The following is an 18,467-nucleotide window of genomic DNA, read 5'->3' on the forward strand; positions in this document are numbered from 1 at the left end:
CTTTTTTTTTATGTAATTTTCAGTACCAGGAAGTTTAATTTTCTCCTTGCAGTAGTGGGGGTGGGGAGGAGTATTTCTCAAGTTAGAGTTTTTTAGGTCTTACTCTCTCATTTCTTTAAAGATATATGTAACATATCACTGATCGAATTTTGTTTAAAAAGCTGTTTTTCAATAGGTCATCAAGTTTATTTAATAGAGAAAAATAGAATGCTTACATTGATGGAAAACAAGAACTAGAAATGGAAACCACATTAAAAATAAATGTAAAACGGAAACCATGTTTTCTGTTCCCAGTGTGAAATGGCAAAATGAGAGATTGAAATGCTGAAGAAGTCTATCCATATGGATGTTACAGAACCAGGAGACTTTTGTTTTGTTTTGTTTCATTTTCTGCTTCATTTTCGTCAAGGATAAATAAATAGGTAAAAGTTAGGAAATTGATCAGTTTGCATCGTACAGTTTTTATATGTTTTCTATCAGATTAGAAACTGGGCCTTCAATAAAAATATTCCGTAAACTGACGAAGATTCTCTCCTTTATCAAATTTTAGTTAAGCTCCTCTGAAACCTCAGCTCACCTAGGCCTGAGCTTTGGTCTTCTTCATTCAACTCTGTATTATCCATTTTTATCACGCATACTGTGAAGTCAGTATAGCTAGCCGGAATCTCCCATCCTTGATATCTATCTGATCACCTTCAATATCTGAACAAATTTCTCATCCCTCACCATCCCCCACTTGATACCCAATCGCCATGGCCAGCCTTCAGCAAGAATCCTGTCAAGTAGGTTTAGCCAGTACCCTCTCTTACTCCAGATTGTCCTCTTAGTATTTTTTTCATCCACTGACCTCTACCCTATTCCTTAGCTATAAATTCCATACCTTATTGTACTCAGAGTTGACCCCAATCACTCTCCCTTACTGCAAAATCCCACTGCAGTGGTTCCTATACCTATCAAAATTGTCCTGAGTAATGAATGAGAAGGCAGGCATTTCCATGGGTCACAATAATTTTTTAACAATTACATAAACAAACACTGAACTTGGAATTATGAATACTGAATATCATGCAATTCACTACAAAGTAAGAATGAAGCTTTTCCCCACACTTTTTAAAATACAAAGACTATATACTTTCTTCCTATATGATGTTTTAAAATTTTTTTTCTAAGACACTTGGGGTATCTCTTGGAAATGCCAGTTAATTAATTGACTTAAAGAAAAAACAAAAAAACAAAGTATATGCATATACAATCACCATGCGCAATATTAACTTTTTCCAACTTGCTTACTCCTACATTTAAATGTATACTTTATTATTTAAAAATGAGTCAAATTTTTGAAAAGACCAGGTGGTTATGCAATTCATATCTAATATTATTCTAACCCCTGATGTTAATTTTTCATCCCTATAAAAAACCACTTTTAACAATTTCACTTGTTTCTTTTGAGATGGTGTCTATGCATATATATAATAATATAAATGTAGAAATATTATAAAATGACTCCTCAAACTTTTCAATTGGTGTATGTCTTTGTTTTCATTCTTGATTTTTTTTCTACCCTTAAGTATTATTTGACACTAAATGATAATTAAACATGAACAAAAGTATAGACATAAATATTTGAATAATTGAAATATATATTTAATACAGATGTTAAAATACTAAAATCTAGATAAGTAACATATAGATATAAAATATAAATATAAAACATATTAAACTAAATATAGATGTAAAAACTCTGTGTGCATATTTTATACAAATGAAAACTAGTGAACAGCATTTGTTTTGGTTTATTTTTAATTATCACTTCATATTAGAAATTATTAGAACATATTTAATTATTCAATACTGTTGATATTTGTACATTCATTTGCTATGTTAATTTAACTATCTATTGGTGAATATTTAAGTGATTTCTATTCCAGTTATTATAAAAAATGCAATGTCAATATTTTTAACCATCTTGTATATATTGGCACTTCTTTTTTTCTTGCTTTTTTTTTTTGAGACTGAGTCTTGCTGCGACACCCAGGCTGAGTACAATGGCGTGATCTTGTCTCACTGAAATTTCTGCCTCACGGATTCAAGAGATTTTCCTGCCCCAGCCTTCTGAATAGCTGGGATTACAGGCACCTGCCAGTATACCCGGCTAATTTTTGAATTTTTAGTAGAGACTCCGTTTCAGCGTATTGGCCAGGCTGGTCTCAAACTCCTGACCTCGAGTGATCCACCTGCCCAGCCTCCCATAGTGCTGGGATTACAGACGTGAGCCACTGGGCCCAGCCTATTGGTACTTTTTCTAAAAGAGAAATTGCTGGTTTTATTTTAATGTTAAAACTTTTTTTTTTTTCTTCTTTTCTGAGATGGAGTCTCAGCCTGCACTCCCAGGCTGGAGTGCAATGGTGTGGTCTCAGCTCACTGCAACCTCTGCCTCCTGGGTTCAAGTGATTCTCCCACCTCAGCCTCCCCAGTAGCTGGGACTACAGGTGTGTGCCACTGCACCTGGCTAATTTTTGTATTTTTAGTAGATACGGGGATTCACTATGTTGGCCAGGCTAGTTTCAAACTCTGACTTCATGATCCGCCCCTCTCGGCCTTCCAAAGTGCTGGGATTACAGGCGTGAGCCACCACGCTAGGCTAACATTATAACTTTTAACATTATAGCATGTTATCAAATTTTCCTTTAAAGGACTTTTTCAAATTGCACCAATTTCTTAAATTCTTAGAAATACTATAAACTACTCTTGATCTGAAGAATGAATAAATAAAATATATGAATTTTAGCTTAACATTTGTATTTTTAAGTATGAAAAATCTGATATTCTCATAGATGTTAAATTCATATATACTATGAACAATGGTTTATTGTATTTATTCATTATTTTAAGTATTTATAACAATCACAATGATAAGGAACTTAGCCGTTGCATATAATAAATTTCAAATTTGCTTTTTAAAATTATTTACTAGACTTTCTTTCCGCTTGAAATGCTATTTATATAGTAATCCACATTGCTTGCTCTTGAATTTTCTTCCACTGTTTTTTCTCAGGTAATATTAAGGAAATCATCACTAAACCCGCATTTAGAATTTTCATATGTAATCTTTTGTTGCCTGTCCTCCGGATTCCCCCTACACTGCTGTGCATTTTCATTTTTTATACCACTTGTCACATTCTATCTTGTACACTTTTATGAGATATTTGTTGCTTATCTTTTTTACTTCCTGCTGGAATTTAAACTCTAAGAGGTCAGGCATCTTTATCTGCTTTGTTAAATCACATAACCCAAGTTCTGGAATAGTGCCTGGCACATAGCGGGCACAAATACAAATATTTGTTGAATAAATGTATCTTCTTTTACTTAAGGTAATAGTTATCACTCTAAAGAGCCAACGAAGACTCTAGGATGTATATTCCCTCAGTGTACTTACTGTCTGCTATACAGATAGTAATATGAACATTTAGGGGTACATTTAGGGGAACATTTAGGGGTACACAAACAAAATTTGCATGAATAAGGCAATCATTATAATAGACATACACATAATCTTCCCCGGCTTAAATTTTATTTGACCTTTTACCAATCTCTTAATTTGGATGACGTGTGTGTTAGTCCTAATTATTATCTATTTTGAATGACTCCTTGCACTTTATTAAGTAGCTCAGATAAGGAAAACATTATTCATTCTTTAGAGAAGTTGTTTCTGTTTCACTTACATCTTTTATTGAAAAAGTCATTCTAGTAGAAAATACGGTAAAGCAACTCTTGCTGGAAACTATTCAGAAATGTCTATTGAAATTAGAAGGAGAAGTTCCAGCAGGATAGGCTGTTAATTTAGTGTATATTTTTTTAAAAACTCAGACTCACTTGTGTGTGTGTGTGTGTGTGTGTGTGTGTGTGTTTTGAACGAACACTATTTTACTTCCTTTTTTAGAGAAATGCAGTAGTCTATAATGGCTCTTTCATATTTTTCCCCATAAGCTACTAGACCTATTCTTGATATTGTCTCAAACTTGGCAAACACAAATTATAAAGAGGTGATCGCTTAACACTTGGCAGGCTTTTCATTTTATTTTTAGCATGAATTTTAATCTTCCCTGGGGTTCATGGCACAATAACTTTTATGACAACTGGTGGTAACTAAAGATAGTGAAAGTAGAAATAACTCACCAGCAAGTTAGTGAAATAAACCGTAAGATATTCAAACAGTGATATTTTCTCTATTCATTGAACTTGTCATGATTCTGAATATGTCATTTTACAGACACAATATTGTAACCAAAATTCTGTTTTAAAAATCCAGCGTAAAGAAGTTTTTCTAACAGCAAAATCTGTGTTCTTACCTATTCTGCTATGCCTATTTTACCAACTGGCTCCAAAAAAATTACACTTGCCAAACCAAATGAGAAAAATTGACAAATGACATATCTTAAATACAAAGCACTGTAGTTCAAAATAAAAAAATACAGAATTGTCATATTTTAGTAAATGTCATATCAACTGATTGAAAGTCGTTCCTTTCAAGGATTAAAAAAAACTTGGAAGCCTGAATATACTGTGTACAAAAATGTCACTGACAATGAATATCAACCACCACATTAGATCAATCAGTGTTTAGCCCTCTAATTGATTCTTAATGTTGGTTTGAGACTTACTAATTGGCAGTGATGTAGTCTGTTCTACACTCAAATAATCATCTAAGTTAGGAGTGGTATCGAAGTATTATAGAAACAAAAGAAATGACTAAAGTAAAGTAAAGGTATGGTTGTGGATGAGACTGTTTCAGACAAAATTTAAAAACTTGTAAAATAACCTGTATTCCTGAGACAGGTATATATAATTTATGCACAAAGGAGTAAGAGAAAAATAATTGTGGACCATAACTTTGAGGTTTTGTAATTGGCTAGAATAAACTATTTTTCACAATTCTATTTCATATATGTTTCACACTAGGGTAGAGGAAGTGTTGTGCTATTTGGAGAGCAAAAAGAAAACAGCAACTGTTGTACAGCTCACACATATAATTGCTGACCTGCTGACTTACTTCACTAGAATAAAGAAGTATCTGGGCTACCTTCTGCTGGATCCTCCATCTTTTGCAATTACTCTATCTTCTGCTGGGACCTTCATCATCCTCTCTGACTTCTAGGTCAGTATGTGTGGCCAGCTTCTTGACAAATGCTTGACTTTTGCAGGATACTCTCATTCTTCAGGTCAGAGGCAACACAGGCGAAGTGTTTTCAGTTTATGCTTTTGAGTTGCAACCTGCTCGTGATCTATCCTGCTGCACTATCTGTCCTATGGACATTACTATACAGCATCAGATAAGAAGAGAATAACTTTGGAGACATCTTATCCAGTCTCAGAATTGTATAAACCATTTCCTAATTACAAATTTTTTAAATGAATGCGGAGTCCCACCTTTTCATTGAACCCTGAATGATAGATGCTTTTAGACAAGCTTTAAGATGCAGGATGCAGATAGAATGCAGCATGTGACTCTTACTGGTCATATGAAAGATCTTGGCCATTTAATTTTTTAAACTTTGTGAAGGGATGAAGATCATCATCAGGTTTGCAGTTTGTAAAATTATTCTGCCTGAAACATATAAACTGTTTAAGGAAGAACAACTGGGGAGAGATAATACAAAACTATTGCAAAAGTCAGACAACAGTTTATGGTAACTTTGTCTAGGTAGGTGGTTATGAAAAAAGACATAGAGAAGATATGGGTAAAAGTCACAGCAATTGGTGAGATGTCTTCTGGTATTAAAAAAAGGAAATACGAAGAATGATTCTGACTTATTTGGAATGAGTAGATTTAATTTATTTTATCACTGAGGAGAATTTTTATGAAGGAATACATGAGTTCTACTTTGTCATAGTTTGTCTACTTTAAGGTAGTTTTGACTTATGCAATTGAAAATATTAAGTTACTAAATGTATAAGATGATTGCTTAGAGAAGTCAGAAAAAGTGTATACAATTTTGAGTCACCTATGATTATGGGTGGTGTCTACTAATAAAGAATGATGAAAGAGAATAGACATTGGCATTAATTGCCTAAGAAGTTTCAAGATGTATTAGCATTATAAATTCTGGAGTGTAACATCTTAAGGTATTTGGAATTTATTTGTTAAATTGTAAATCACTCCTCTAATCATAAAATTTATGACATACTAATAATGATAAATTTAATTAGACAAAACATTTTTTACTAAAAATGCATTCAGCTGAATATGATGAAGTACCACTTTTGTTAAGGTTACATTCATTGGAAGGTTGAATCTAGTCCCCAAGCATAGATTATTTTTTCCAAAGTATTCACTGAAAACTATTTAACTATGAATATGTCTCTTAAGTATTATATTTCTTATGTATTTTTAACTGAAAAATATATACACGTAATTTAATTACTAATATTTCCATATAATTATTATAGGTAATATAATTTATAATTCTAAATAAAATACTGCATTCAGAATCCTGTTAAAGGCTCTCGTGGTTCTTCTTACTTACCAAGGAACTCAATAAAATATTTTATTGCAAAAGTATTTAAAAGCATATTCAATATACAATTTTACTGGAAAAATTGTACATATATGTGTTACTACAGATGGGCGGGAAGACAGTGTGTGAGATACAAATTTTTTATACAAAAGAGAGTCGAATAATATTGACAGGTGAAATGCTAATCTAAGTCAGAGTCACAAAAATCTAATTTTTTAAGAAACACATGGAAGATTGCATTGGCATTGTTGTTAAAAATTCTTTTCGAGAAAACCCACAAGTACTTCTTGCAGGCAAGACTGTACTCCAATACCTACGCATCTACCAAACAGCCTAAATTGCCCATCATCATTGATCCCTCACTTGACCTCTTCTCATGGCAATGTATGGGTGACTTTGTGAGGTGAGTATATCTAAAGCATTTTACTTTATATACATCACAGTCTAAATCTCTTTCTGTAGAGTGAAAGTCATTGAAGCACGGTTTTCTTATATTGTACTCTAGTGCACTTTGCTCTATGAAAGTCTGTAATAATTCATATTTTCTTTTTTTTTTTTTTTCCAAGATGGAGTCTTGATCTGTTGCCCAGGCTGGAGTGCAATGGCATGATCTCAGCTCACTGCAACCTCTGCCACCTGGGTTCAAGTGATTCTCTTGCCTCAGCCTCCTGAGTAGCTGGGGTTACAGGCACCTGCCACCATGCCCAGCTATTTTTTTGCATAATCTAAATACATATTTAAACCAAGGGCCTACTGTGACATCAAAATCAATGTCACTTATAAAGCCATAAATAATTTAGTATTTCATAGAGACAGTACAATAGAGTTCTAAGTCACAGATACAAAATATTAATTATTTTCAGGCTGCAGATAGTACTTTTAGGTGGAAATTTGGTCCTGATTTATACCTGATTGCTTGTGATTTTTGAAGAACTATGTTTATGGTCTGCCATGCGTAGCAGAACACCAAGCAGGCAGTGACTCCTCACCTAACCTACACATGCTTAAGAACCTCTTTCCACCTTACTGCAGATATCATGTGAAAAGAACTACCTGCTGATGTGGTATCTTTAGAATATTCTATATGATGACAGTCACAGTTGTGCAACTGGAAATAATTATAATTTGCACTGCTGTAGTTATAGAAGTGTATGCAATAATTTGCTATTTGACAAGAATCCTTATAATAAGAGGAAAAGCAATCATGTGGACAAAAGCTGTGGAAGATTGAAAGTAATATTGGACCTGTTCTTCTCTGATAAGAAGCAGGAGTTACAGAATATTTCCATTTCTGTGACTCTAACTTTATAATCAATAATATTTGTCAAAAAAAAGCAAACGCTTTTGAAGCTACTGAAATTATACAACTGGGGACATTCAAATAAAAATATGAGAATATGTTCTTTTTAACAATTGGCTAGGGCATTCCTGCCAAATAAAAACAATCATAATGAAAAGAATTAAGGCATTAAGGGAATATCCAGTTGCTAAGTATAGCTACAGGTTGTGGCCATTATATAAGGAATAAATGTATGGAGGCTCTGAAAGCTAGAAAGAAGACTGCGATTCCATGAGAATGAATGGTAATACGCAAATACATTCCATATATTAACTATGTGAATGACACAGGAAAGATAATTTGCATAAAAACAACAAAGCTATATGATTTTTTTTTTTTTCTTTTGGAGACAGAGTCTCGCTCTGTCGCCCAGGCTGGAGTGCAGTGGCGCCATCTCGGCTCACTGCAAGCTCTGCCTCCCGGGTTCACGCCATTCTCCTGCCTCAGCCTCCCGAGTAGTTGGGACTACAGGCGCCCGCCACCACGTCCAGCTAATTTTTTGTATTTTTAGTAGAGACGGGATTTCACCGTGTTACCCAGGATGGTCTGGATCTCCTGGCCTCGTGATCTGCCTGCCTCGGCCTCTCAAAGTGCTAGGATTACAGGAGTGAGCCACTGCGCCCGGCGGCTGTGATTAAACAAATAATAATAATAAAATAAAATAAAATAAAATAAAATAAAGAGTACTTCTATAAGAAAATCAATGATTGGTAAGTGTATATGAAACAGATGAGAGAGAGAGAGAGAGAGAGAAATGATAAGTTGATATGTAATTAAATACAGAACAATCCTGGACCGAACACAAAAAGCCTGACATTGAGTAAGAGCCATAGCTTTTACTTAAGTGACAAGATTATTGCATGCTCACTGTTCTAAGCGGTTGATGTGTCCCAACCTATTTGCATATCTCATATCAGAAGCCAAGCTAGTGCATGACTGACAACGCTTAGGAAAGAAGACAAATATTGACCACCAGCCCAGCTAGTTTAGACTGTTTTGAATGGCACTTCTACCCAGGAGCTTTAAAACAGGAAAAGAAGTGCAGGTCTGCCTGTCCTAAAGTGAACCATAACTGGGGCTGTTTTTAAAATAACTTTTGTATCTGATAATTCAAAATTGTTGTGAGTTAAGATGCCTTTCTGTGTACAATAATATGATCTGTCGAATTTCCAAACCTTGGAATGTATTATTTATAAAATATTGTGAACATATTTTTAAAACTTTCTGGTTTGCACCGTAACTCATAAACACATTCTGGCTGATCAACATTTAAAAGACTTCAACAAGCTTTCATTTGATTTCATGTATCTTATAAGGCATAGAATTACATAATAACTTCTTTTGTTTTTTTGTTTATTTGTTTGTTTTTGGTGGGCATTTTTTTGTTTTTTTGGTTTTGTTTTGTTTTTCAGATGGAGTCTCACTCTGTCGCCCAGGCTGGAGTGCAGTGGCACAATCTCGGCTCACCACAACCTCTGCCTCTTGGGTTCAAGCGATTCTTCTGCCTCAGCTTCCCAAGTAGCTGAAATTACAGGCATGCAACACAATGCCGGTCTAACATTTGTATTTTTAGTAGAGACATGGTTTCACTGTGTTGCCAAGGCTGGTCTCGAACGCCTGACCTCAGCTTCCTAAAGTGCTGGGATTACAGGCATGAGTCACTGCACCCAGCCTCATAATAACCTCTTAAAAATCCTTGTGACCCTGTAAACCTCATATTTACAACCTAAAACCTGTATTTTAATCAATCATTTGTAATTATATGTAGCCACATTAAGTATTAAGTTAAAATTATTTCCATAATGCAAAATAACATAAGGCTCCTAAGCAAATCATGGAAGTGTATTTACTGTCTCCTTATTTTCCTTTCATCTCCCGTCTTCTAATTCTTTTACACTTTCCGAAAGCATGCATTGTTTTTATAAATTGTTGACTTTGCCTAGAAGGCTTCACTTTCCTTTTTACTAGTACCTGAAATAATTACGATATTTAAATTATCTAACTGTAAAATTTTTTACTCTATCCTTTTTTTCGACTTCAGGAGATGCTTCTTATATAAGATCCTGAGTATAAAGAGTAACAAGATAAATCTTTTTTAAAAAAAATGAATCACTATTGGAAACTTTCCATCTCTTGTCTGGAAATTAATCTTTAACCATAGTGAGAGCTTCATAGCTTTCTGGGTATAGACTACCTGAATTTTAATCCCGCTTGTAGCAATTAGTAGCTGTGTGACTTTGGGCAAATTACATAAAACTTCTCTCCACCTCAATTTCTTCATGTTTAAAATGAGGATTATTATAAAACCCATTTGATGATGGTATTTTAAAAATTAAATGAGTTAGTAAATAAAAATATTTTGGCTAATATTCAAAACATTGGCAGTGTTGCTATCATGGCTTCATAAGTTTTGTCTCAGCCATACTGAAATAATTTTAGTTTATAGATCATCCTTCTGTTTCCTACACGTTATATTAAGTACATGGTACTTTCCTTGCCTAGAAAGTTCCCTTTCCCTGTCTTCCTATGAATAAATTTTAATCTTACTTTTCTTTCAGTTCTAAATTTTAATAGTTTTCTATTGCAGTGTAGCAAACTGTTGCAAACATCACATGTTTTCTTTCTTTTTTTTTTTTTTTCCAAAAGAACATATTAATTGTTTCTCTGTGTGGGTCAGGAGTCCAGGGATACCTTAGCTGGATCCTCTGCTCAAATTCTGTGAGTCCTGCAAACAAAGTGTTGTCCAGGATGCTTTTTATCTAGACCTTTGGGACCTCTTCTATGCATAATCGTCTTGTGGGTAAAATTTAGCTCCTTGTTACAGGACTGAGGAGATCAGCTTCTAAAGGCATGGCCATGGCCATTCACTACCTTAAGGTCAACAATAGTGTCTCCCTGACCTGTAAGTTCCCTTTTAGGGATTCACATAATTAGGTCAGGCATACCCAGGTTAATTCCCTTTTGATTAACTCAATGTCAAGTTATTGGAGGGTTTTTTAAAAATCTCTCTAAATATAACAATTCCCACCCACAATCAAGGGTGAACATTATACAAGAAGTACAAAGGAATAGGTAACGTAGGGGCCATTTTAGAACTCTGACTACTTCAGTCTATTTTCTAGCACTGATAATTTAGTTCTCTCCCATTTTCAAAATACCTTTTCACCTATCAGAACATATCCCAGAGTCTCATCCTATTATAGAATCAACTCAAAGTCCAAAATCTCATTATCTAAGTCATCTATGTACAGGTGCCTAAGAACAATTACTTTCCATCTGTGGACAAACCCAAAGGCCCCTATAATTTATAGCATTCAATGGTAAGACAAGCATAAGATAACAATTAGAAACATTTGGTTCAAAAAGAGAGAAAATGAAAGGAAAAAATAAATCACTTGAACCTAAGACTTCTGAAATCCACCAAGACAAGTGTTGGATTGTCCTTGATTAGCTTTTAAGGTCTGGGAATAATTCCTCACAGTTCTTGACTTCACCTCTGGGATCATGGTTCCATTTTCTGAATCACTGATCCTTTTTTTCCTTCATGAAAGATAATATGTGTTTTCAGTTAAGCACTTATGAGGTTTCTACCTGCCAAAAGAATTTTTTGAGACTGACAGCTTTATTTCATTACACACTATCTCTGTGCCTTTTACTCCCAGCTGCCACTAGTTCTGTGGAAACAATTTTCTCAAGGACTCTGTGAGCCTTCATGGCTTTCAAGGGGATTTAATTCATCAGACAAACACCACAATCACAAATCTTTTGGAGATAATCTTTTCTCTATCTTTGGCTCCTGCTGAGATGAATGAGAGACAATATCTCTAAGCTTCCTAGAGACCCTCTTGTTAATTTGAAAGGTTCTGTGATTTACACCCTTAATCTCTTCGATGGACTCTTTGTGTTACTGTGGACTCTGACCTTTTGATCTTTCTGAAGTTTCAGCAAAAGGTTGTGTAGCCACACACTTAGCCAGTTCTCTATGCCATGCTTTCGGAAGTCCTTTCCAAATTTTAGCATCTTTTGCCTTTTTGATGGACTGAAAATTTAAAAAAATCATTCAGTCCTATTTTCTTTATGTTTAGCAATCATTTCCTCACTTTCTCTCTTTTCTCTCACATTTTATGGTAAATAGTAAGAAAAAAACAGTGAGTACCTTCAACACTTTGCTTTGAAATCTCCAAGTTATATCTACAAATTTTTCTTATAAGCTTCTCTTTCCATATAACTTCAGGACATACAGGACATCATCTACATTGGGTATTTCTCCTAATGTAGTTTTCAGCCTCTGCATACCAAGGATCTGAGCTTCTCTAATTCCTCAGTGGGATTCTCCCTACTTTCTTCTAAGTCTTCAGTATGCTCAATATCCTGATGTCTGTCTTCAGTCTGCCAAATTAATTTATACTTTCTCCATCATACTCCCTCAAAGTCTGTCTGATTCCATTACCTGGTTCCAAAGTCTCTCCCATATTTGAGATGTTAGTTGCAGCACCGCTCCATTTCTTGTATCAAAATCAATTAGTTTCTTTTTTTAATTCTATGTGACAAGTTATGACAAGATAGTTTCTTAATAAAACACTCATTGATCATCTCACAGTTGCATGTGCTGAGAGTCAAGGGATGGCTGAGCTGGAACATTGGTTCAGTCTTTCCAAGGACTACATTCCAAGATGCCTACAAAGTCTTCATTTTCACTTGAAGCTAAGGGCTGTCACTCAAGTTTCTTTAGATTGCTGGCGGAATTTAGTTTCTCGTGGTGGGATTTTTGAGATTCTTATCTTGTAGAGGCTCTCTGTCTCCACTGAAAGTTCCTAACAGCAAAAATGTCTCTCTGACTCTTAATCTTGTTTTCTAGGGCTCCAATTGTTGGATTCGTCCTGTTCTTCAAAAAGGTCAATCTTGACTAATTCAAAGTGAAGTAATAAGGACTTTACTTGCAACTGTAAAAAATTTCCTCTTCTTTGCCATATAAAGTAATACCGTCTCGGTAATACTACCCATTATAGTCACAGATCAAACCCTCATTCAAGGGGAGGGAATTATTCAGAGTGTGAAAATCCTGGGGGCCATCTGGAATTCTACCCACCATATCAGTCAAACTGTAACTTTCCATATGCAATCACTCTATGTCCTCCTAGAGCACTCTGAAATCTTAATATCTGTAATCCCTGGAAACTGAAGATGCAGTGACTCTGCCTTTTTTTTGTTTTTGTATAATTTCCATGTTTCTTAGTTAATAATCTTCACACTTAGGTTCTTCGCATACCAGTTGAAGTTAATACAAACCCTCATCTTTCACAAGAAAAAACTAGGGTAAGTTTTCTAAATATGATATTTTAAAACTACCAGTGAGGTCTTCAACAAAAATGCTCTCATATCTTCACTGAATGAATGTTGATAACGTCACTATTCATAATAGACACAAACTGGAAATGATGCAAATGTTTTTCAACAGTAGAACAGATAAAGACATTGCAGTATATTTCTACAATAACATAGTAAGCAGCAATAAGAATAAATAAACTACAACTAAACTAAAAATATAGAGAAATTTATTGCACAAGCTGTTTAGGGCAAAAGTTGAAAACAGATTTGTATAAATCATAGAATTATATATTTTTAAAATGTTCCAAAACAAGCTGAGCTAATTTAGATTGTTCAAAATGAGTATAACCCTGAAGGGAAGAGTGAAAATGATTTGAAGGGATATTCTGTGTTGAGGTTAATGTTTTACTTGTTGATCTGGATTTTTAAAATATGAGTTAGCTCAACTAGTGAAAATTCTTTGAGCTCTATACTAATGAATGGTGCACAATCCTACATGTGATCTATACATCAATAAAAAGTTCAAGAATATACAAAGGAAATGATAACCACAAGAAAACTTATAGAAATAAAATATCCTCAAATAAAAGCAAACAAAATATAAATTATCATGTACATGAAGAATACATTTTCAATAACATGCTCTCTTTTCATACAATGCTCTTGCCCTTTACAATATTTTATAATTGAAATTAAATTGCAGTTTAGAACTATCAACTTCTGCATATTGTAACACCGGCAAATTTTCTGAAATAAAACTGTCTCTTCTATTTTCCACAGATGAGGTAGAAGGAGTAGTTTTTGCTGTCACCTACATTTTAATAGAGTTTGAAGTTTTTGTTTTGTTTTGCTTTGTTTTAATTATACTTTAAGTTCTGGGATGCATGTGCAGAACATGCAGGTTTGTTATATAGGTATACAAGAGTCATGATGCAACTATCAACCCATCATCTACATTAGGTATTTCTCCTAATGCTATCCCTCCACTAGCCCCCAACCCCCGAACAGGCCCTGGTGTGTGATGTTCCCCTCCCTGTGTCCATGTGTTCTCATTGTTCAACTCCCACTTATGAGTGAGAACATGTGATGTTTGGTTTTTCTGCTCTCCTGTGTTAGTTTTCTGAGAATTATGGGTTCCAACTTCATCCTTTTTTATGGCTACATAGTATTCCATGTTGTATATGTGCCACATTTTCTTTATCCAGTCTATCATTAATGGGCTCTCAGGTTGGTTCAAAGTCTTTGCTATTGTGAATAGTGCTGCAGTAAACATACATGTGCATGTGTCTTTATGGAAGAATGTTTTATAATCCTTTAGGTATATACCACCCAGTACTTTAATTACATAATTGTATCCATATGAAATATCTAGTGGATTGTGAATCTCTAAATTTTACATAATTTTTTTCTAGCAGACTTACGTTGAAACTTGTTTTTTACATTCAACATTAGGTTTTAGAGATTTTGTTATACTTATTCCTATAACAATTTATTATTTTAGTTATGATATAGTATCCTGTTGTATGGAAACCTTGATTTTGTATAGGTTTTATATTTTCTTCTTGGTGGACACTACCATGTTTCCAAACTTTATGTCATTGTTAAATACATATTGCATGAAATCTTTGTATATATTCCTTGTGCACATTTGACATTTTTGTGTTTTGTTTACAGTATAGTTACAGATTTATAATTGTTATAACACTCATCTGAAATTCAATACATATTGACAAATTACTTTCCAAAGCACTTAACAACTTAGTTTCCTGAGTGTATGATATACAATGATATCTCCTTGTTTTTCTTCTTTGGCATTTATGTAATCACCATTATTCTTAAACAAATTCAACAGTCATCTTCCCATAAATGAATTGCTTGTAGAAAACATATTTTTTACTTGGCTGTGTAAAACATATTTTTTTTACTTGTTGATGTTTAAAGTTTCTAAAAAGGGTTGCATATACATTGTAAATTTGAATTTTTATTGCAATTTTGTCAGTCTCCCTATATTTCTTTTTAATTTTTATCATTCATAGCCTAGTGTATATGAGATATAGAAATTATCCTCTTTAATAGTTTCATCAAATCACTTCTAAAACTACAATTTATATATTAATCAGCAAAATTTTATTTATAATATTTTATATTTTCTGAACTTTTTTCCATGGTAAGATATGACAAGCTATGGTAAGACTTTTATTGTGCAGTCTTGATTTGACTTGAAGTGTTTTTTTAATTACTTCTACTGTATTCACATTTTTATAGTTAATCTTGTCCATTTTCTGCCTTGATAAGTTGCAAAATTAAGGTATTATTTATATAATGTACATCAATTAATTTCTACTTAGCTTTTTAACTATATGCCACTTGTTTTTACATGACATATTTTTTATTGCTATTTAGTTATAGAAGTGTAAGGTCCAATGTTATCTTACTCTTTAACCCCTATATTATTTAAGAGTACATTTATCTTTTAATCCACATGTGTAAGGGATTTTCTCATTCTTCTTGTTGATTTATACTTTTTTATTGCACTTTCTTTAGATTATTTTTCTGCTCACTTTCACTTTTTAAAATGCTGATAATTTTTTACAACATATGTTTAATTTGGTAACTTTTCTGAATAATTGTAGAATGTGTATATATCCTCTTTTGGTATGTTTGGTGCAATCTCAGCTCCCTGCAACTGTCACCTTCTAAGTTTAAGTAATCTCCTGCCTCAGCTTCCCGAATAACTGGGATTACAGGTGCTGGCTACCATGCCAGGCTAACTTTTGTGTTTTTAGTAGAGACGGGGTTTCACCATATTGGCCAGGCTGATCTCGAACTCCTGACTTCAAGTGATCTGCCCTCCTCAGCCTCCCAAAGTGCTATTTTTACAGGTATGAGCCACCACACCCAGCCAGATTTGTTAATTGCACTGCTAAAATATTATCCTTTTTCTAATTTTGAATGTTTTTTATTTATAAAACTTTAATTCTTTCTAGGTATTGCAACTTTTATTTTTTTCTTTACGTTTCTATAAATGTATGATTTCTATATCATTGCGGTAGTTTTTACTATTACCATTCTCTAGGTTTTTTTTTGACAAAAATTAACTATTATTTTTAGGTACTTATATTAATAAATGTGCTTTTGTGGTTACCTTTTAACGGAAATATATTTCTTCTTTTTCAGTAGAACTTTGAATCATTGTATTTTAGGCGAATTTCTTTTAGAGAGCATATTATTTGACTTTGTTTGTTTATTGAATCAGAAAGATTCTATTTGGAAAGTCCTATTCACTTGTATTTATTTAGTACTTTTATTATATTTTGATACACTGTTCTTCTTTGATTCTCTAAAAATATTTTTGTAAAATATTGATTCTCATTTCTCTGCATGTATGAGAGAGAGAAAGAGGGACGGAGAGAGAGCGGAGAGAGATTAATCATATGCATGTGTCGCTATTTGAATGATGGCTTAAATGAAAATGGAACTAGATATCTACATTTAATTCTGCACACGCAAGTCCATATCTGTTCTTTACCACCATGTAGAAACACAATTCTTTAATATGCCTTTGCTTTCTCCTACTTGCTAGTAAAGACTGTTTTTACCCTTTAAGATTAATTACATTTCAACTTTAAAATGCTATTTCTTCTTAATATTTTTATTTTTTTACTTTTTAAAAAAATGTTATTTTAGGTTTGGGGGTACACATGAAGGTGTGTTCCCTGGGTAAACACATGTCACAGGGGTTTGCTGTACAGATTATTTCATCACCCAGGTATTTTTTTTTTAATACTTTAAGTTCTAGGGTACATGTGGATAATGTGCAGGTTTGCTACATATGTATACTTGTGCCATGTTGGCGTGCTGCACTCATCAACTCGTCAGCACCCATCAACTCGTCATTTACATCAGGTATAACTCCCAGTGCAATCCCTCCCTCCTCCCCCTTCCTCATGATAGGCCCCAGTGTATGATGGTTCCCAGCTGGAAACAGAAAATCATCACCCAGGTATTAAGTCCAGTACCCAATAGCTATCTTTCCTGCTCCTCTTCCTCCTCCCCCGCTCCCCACTCAAGTAGACCCCAGTGTCTACTGTTTCCTTCTTTGTGTTCGTAAGTTCTTGTCATTTAACTCCCACTTGTGAGTGAGAATATGCAATATTTGGTTATCTGTTCCTCTGTTAGCTCGCTAAGGATAACTAAAACCAAATAATTTAAGAAGTCCTATTTTGATATTACATTTTCTTTTATTTTAAAATTTGATGTTTTTAAATCTCTGTAGACTTATTCTATAAACTCCATTTCTTACTTTTTTCTTTATTCCGTCTCCTTAATAGTAGAATTATAATAATGATATATCTTTTTTTTTTTTTTTTTTTTTTTTTTGAGGCCTTGCCTCTGTCACCCAGACTGGAGCGGAGTGGTGCAATCATGTTTCACTGCCACCTCCACCTCCCTGATTCAAATGATCCTCCCACCTCAGCTTCCCGAGTAGCTGGAACTACTGGCATACACCATCACGCCCGTCTAATTTTTGTATTTTTTGTGGAGAAAGGGTTTCACCAGGTTGCCCAGGTTGGTCTCGAATTCCTGGGGTCAAGCGATCCCCCTGCCTTGGCTTCCCAAATTGCTGAGACTGCAGGCGTGAGTCACCAGGCACGTTCATGGTACATCTTTTGACTTTTAAGTAAGCTCACTGTTCATGGTGTTGAATTTCTGTTGCACTTTTATCAGAAATAAATTTCTACCTTAGTAACTTTTACTGTTTATAAATATCATCAACACACAACTATTCTTTTCTCTCAATGTTTACTGTAAAGGATATTATTTTCATCTTAATTATCATACTTAGCTTTTTGTAATACTTACGATTCATTGAGATAAATAATGTCTTACTAAAAAGTATAATTTGATAAGAATAACAACCTTTGTAATTTAAAAATATTTAGCAACTTCCAGTGAGACATTTTACTTTAGAGAATGGCAAGATTTCTGAAGATCTGAAAATATGGGTCTTCTTGTTTTATGGTTGAATTGATTTCTAAATAGTATATATATCTGACTATTTTTCAGTGTTTTCAGAACTAAAACCGTTTCAATATTCTTGCCTTTATAGTTTGGGGAACAGCAGAGAGATAAAAAGAGAAAGAGATTCATTTCCTCACGGTAAAGTTTCTTTATGTTGTCATTTGTCCTGACTCAGTTTCACTGTCTTAATGAACCATTCAGAGTGGCCTTGTGATTGAAACCAATTACTTTTCTGATAACAAGGATGTAATTTGACAGAAAGT

Source organism: Theropithecus gelada, chromosome 6 (genome assembly GCF_003255815.1).
Source record: "Theropithecus gelada isolate Dixy chromosome 6, Tgel_1.0, whole genome shotgun sequence".
Taxonomy (NCBI): domain Eukaryota; kingdom Metazoa; phylum Chordata; class Mammalia; order Primates; family Cercopithecidae; genus Theropithecus; species Theropithecus gelada.